The sequence below is a fragment of the Scomber scombrus genome, chromosome 18 (genome assembly GCF_963691925.1).
Source record: "Scomber scombrus chromosome 18, fScoSco1.1, whole genome shotgun sequence".
Classification (NCBI taxonomy): domain Eukaryota; kingdom Metazoa; phylum Chordata; class Actinopteri; order Scombriformes; family Scombridae; genus Scomber; species Scomber scombrus.
The window spans coordinates 594,576-598,936 of record NC_084987.1 but is presented as its reverse complement, the minus strand read 5'-3'; the positions used below and the strand labels follow the sequence as shown (position 1 = coordinate 598,936).

General features: G+C 43.0%; 1 long non-coding RNA gene across 1 annotated transcript; it reads left to right on the top strand.

Annotated features, from left to right (window-relative positions):
- Positions 1 to 462: 462 nt before the first annotated feature.
- Positions 463 to 3,256, top strand: LOC133998930 (uncharacterized). Its single transcript, XR_009927363.1, has 3 exons — positions 463 to 501; positions 2,929 to 2,970; positions 3,150 to 3,256. It is a non-coding gene; the product is annotated as an uncharacterized LOC133998930 (long non-coding RNA).
- Positions 3,257 to 4,361: the final 1,105 nt, after the last annotated feature.

The following is a 4,361-nucleotide window of genomic DNA, read 5'->3' as shown; positions in this document are numbered from 1 at the left end:
CATTGATTTAAAACTAAATATAAAATGATTGAGGACACGAGGGTCAGCGTTGGACCTGAGGCGGCGACGCCTCGAGGACAGGAAGTGACCTCAGCTCACCGCAGGAAGTGTGATGGTGCTTCAGACACACATGAAACACATGAATATTAATATTAATATTAATATTAATATTAATAAAGCTCCATAAACACAGAGGAAGAAGAGAATGATGGTTTCTGATCTCAGCTGATTAAATACTGATGAAAGTTTCTGTTGTTTCTTCAGCCGATCAGTTGAAGTTTGTGAGATGATGAAATACATCAAGGCCCCAAAAACAGGAACATGAGTTGTGACAGTCTGATCTGATCTGGCGTCAGCGTTCAAACCGCTGAAGACAAACTAAGAAATCAGGAAATTGGAAGAAAAGTCTTGTTATTGTTCTGAGTTTAGAAAGAAGAAAAGCAGAAGTTGTTGCCACTCCTCATCCAGACATGAAGAGTTCAACTGTGTGTCTGCTGCTCGGTGAGTCCAACACATTCACTCCTTCACTCGTTTATCAGGTAGGATGGTGTGTGTTCAGGTGTGTGTTCAGGTGTGTGTTCAGGTGTGTGTTCAGGTGTGTGTTCACCTGTCTGAGCTCATCGTGTCCACTTCATGTGGCCTTTGAAAGTGCAGGAAGTTGAAGCGCTGACAGAAAGACGAGACCTTTAAGCTCTCAGTGTTAAGTTCCTTCTTTTCAACGTGAGACTCAGATTAACAGAACTTGATGTAAATCCCTGAATGCACCGTGTATCTCTCCTGAGTCTGTTAACAGTAAATCACTCTGAACTCTTACAGCTGGACTGGAGCTTAGAGCCTCTTTTTCCTTAATGGATCTTGCCAGCATGCGTACGGCCTTGTTTGTATCTGTGGGTTAATATAGAATATGATTCATATGTGAGTCTAGTTAAGGTGATCAAACCCTGCTTAGTAATGCTTTATGCACAGCTCCACTACTTCCTGAACTCAACTCTGACCATTGAAATAAAGGAGCTGTATTGAGTTCAGGAAGTAGTGGAGCTGTGCATAAAGCCTATTAACTCAGTTTCAATAACCATCCCAAAACAACTGAACATAAACAGCTGGATACCAGTGCTCTGTGAAATAGTCATTATTTAATACCGATATTAATAACTTGAGGCATTCTTATACAAAACATAAATAGCATATTGCACAAACACAAGTTTAGAACCAAATTGGAAACAAATAACTTATTAGGTTTACACATGTTTACACACAAAGCTGTTGAGTGTTACAGCAGCTGTTGAGTGTTACAGCAGTGCCCCCTTGTGGCAGAGACATCACATCACAGCAGCAATGTCACCAGTAATCCCACTCTCTCACCCTTAGGGCGATATCTTTATGGCCCTTCAGGCATCAGAACCCACGACGCTGATTGGATGAATTCTTGTTGCTATGTGCGAATCTCTTGTCAGTGATTGGCTGCTGCTGCACTGACTGGCCACTCAGCACGGAGCTTTTTACTCCGAAAATTATGATTTATATTTTATATATGATATGTTGTTGCGAATTTAAACACACAATTTACTTAAAATAAGTGATTATTGTTCATTTTCATTTTTTCATTTTAAAATAAAAATAAAAAACACATTCGGGAGGACGGCGCCCTATCGCCCTCTATTGGCCAGCCGCTACTGAGTTTAACACAAAGTTATTATCTGTTTTCATTCTGAGATCAATTGTTAAATGTTCCTGTATAATAAAATAAATGAAGTTTGAGCTGAGTGAGCAGCATACGTAGCATCATACGTTGGAGAAAAATAGAAACCATAACCTGGAACATTAAGCTTAAAAAAGGTAAAAACTAATCCAAACAGAACTTCACCCATGGGTGCTTAAGCAGCAGCAGCCTTTATGAACAGCTGTGTTGCAGTAAAGTCCGTTATAGTATCTGAGTGAAGATCATTTATAACGTTTCTGTGATGTGAACAGAAAAAAAAGGGTCTTAAACCAATTCTGAGAAATTAATGTATTATGATGAAAACTGCATCCAAAGGTCTTAAATTCACTAATGTCTTATGTGCTGACCTCTGACGTGTAGTGACCTCTGACCTCTAGTGACTTGTAGTAACCTCTGACCTGTAGTAACCTCTGACCTGTAGTAACCTCTGACCTGTAGTGACCTCTGACCTGTAGTGACCTGTAGTGACCTCTGACCTGTAGTAACCTCTGACCTGTAGTAATCTCTGACGTGTAGTGACCTCTGACCTGTAGTGACTTGTAGTAACCTCTGACCTGTAGTAACCTCTGACCTGTAGTAACCTCTGACCTGTAGTAATCTCTGACGTGTAGTGACCTCTGACCTGTAGTGACCTGTAGTAACCTGTAGTAACCTCTGACCTGTAGTGACCTGTAGTAACCTCTGACCTGTAGTGACCTCTGACCTGTAGTGACCTGTAGTAACCTCTGACCTGTAGTAACCTCTGACCTGTAGTGACCTGTAGTAACCTCTGACCTGTAGTAATCTCTGACGTGTAGTGACCTCTGACCTGTAGTGACCTGTAGTAACCTCTGACCTGTAGTAACCTGTAGTAACCTCTGACCTGTAGTGACGTGTAGTGACCTCTGACCTGTAGTAACCTCTGACCTGTAGTGACCTGTAGTAACCTCTGACCTGTAGTAACCTCTGACCTGTAGTGACCTGTAGTAACCTCTGACCTGTAGTGACCTGTAGTACCTCTGACCTATAGTAACCTCTGACCTGTAGTAACCTCTGACCTGTAGTGACCTGTAGTAAACCTCTGACCTGTAGTAACCTGTAGTAACCTCTAACCTGTAGTGACCTGTAGTAACCTCTGACCTATAGTAACCTCTGACCTGTAGTAACCTCTGACCTGTAGTGACCTGTAGTAACCTCTGACCTGTAGTAACCCTGTCCTCCTGCTGCAGGTGTGTCTGTGCTGCTGCTGTCTGGTCCCACTGATTCAGCAGGTGAGTTCCAGCTCCCAACAACAACCATCAGTCCTTAAAACCTGTTGAACAGCACAGATCACTGATCCTAACCACCTGCTTTTTACTGTAACCATGACGATGACATTCAACCCAAACCGTCATCTTCCTCCAAATAAGTGACTGCAGTGACTCTAATAATCTGTCTGTGTGTCCTTCAGTCTCTCTGAGAGTCAGTCCAGACCTTCAGCAGTTCTTCAGCATAGAGTCTCCACTGACTCTGAGCTGTGATGGAGACGGACAGACAGGCTGATGGAGGGACGGTGAAGAGGACAACAAGAGGAGGGACTGGACAGTGTGGTGATGGTGATCAAGACTTTGGGAGGATTGTAGGTTCTAACTGCATCATCTCAATCCCACTCCCTCTCAGATTCTGGAGTTTACTGGTGTGAAAGATCTGGAGAGAGAAGTGAAGAGATCAACATCACAGTTACTTGGTAGATATGATTCTGTCTGTGACTGTAACTCTGTCTCTATGTAACTGTAACTCTGTCTCTATGTAACTGTAACTCTGTCTCTATGTAACTGTAACTCTGTCTCTATGTAACTGTAACTCTGTCTCTATGTGACTGTAACTCTGTCCTCTATGTGACTGTAACTCTGTCTCTATGTGACTGTAACTCTGTCTCTATGTGACTGTAACTCTGTCTCTATGTAACTGTAACTCTGTCTCTATGTAACTGTAACTCTGTCTCTATGTGACTGTAACTCTGTCTCTATGTAACTCTGTCTCTATGTAACTGTAACTCTGGTCTCTATGTAACTGTAACTCTGTCTCTATGTAACTGTAACTCTGTCTGTTGTTCAGATCTTACCTTTAAGCTGGAGATCCCTGCTCTTCCTGTGCTGACAGGAAGTGATGTCACTCTGCGCTGTAGGACCAGAGATGGTCCCACACCAGCATTTAATGTATTAAAGAACGGTGAAGCTGTTACAGGTGCCTCTAAAGGAGAGTTAATCATCAGTAAGGTCCAACAGTCTGATGAAGGTTTCTACTCGTGTTTTGATGGTCGGATAGAATCTCCAAGGAGCAGGCTGAGGGTCAAAGGTCAGTACACTGACATCACTTCCTGTTTATATGACAGTCAGTAGAGTTAATAAACTGATCACTGCACTGAACCACAATCTACTGATTCCTCCTCCAGCTCCTCCTCCTCCTACTTCAGTCTCTCTGAGAGTCAGTCCAGACCTTCAGCAGTTCTTCAGCAGAGAGTCTCCACTGACTCTGAGCTGTGATGAAGACGGACAGACAGCTGATGGATGGACGGTGAAGAGGACAATAAGAGGAGGGACTGGACAGTGTGGTGGTGGTGATCAACGCTTTGGGAGGATTGTAGGTTCTAACTGCATCATCTCAAATCCCTCTCCCATCT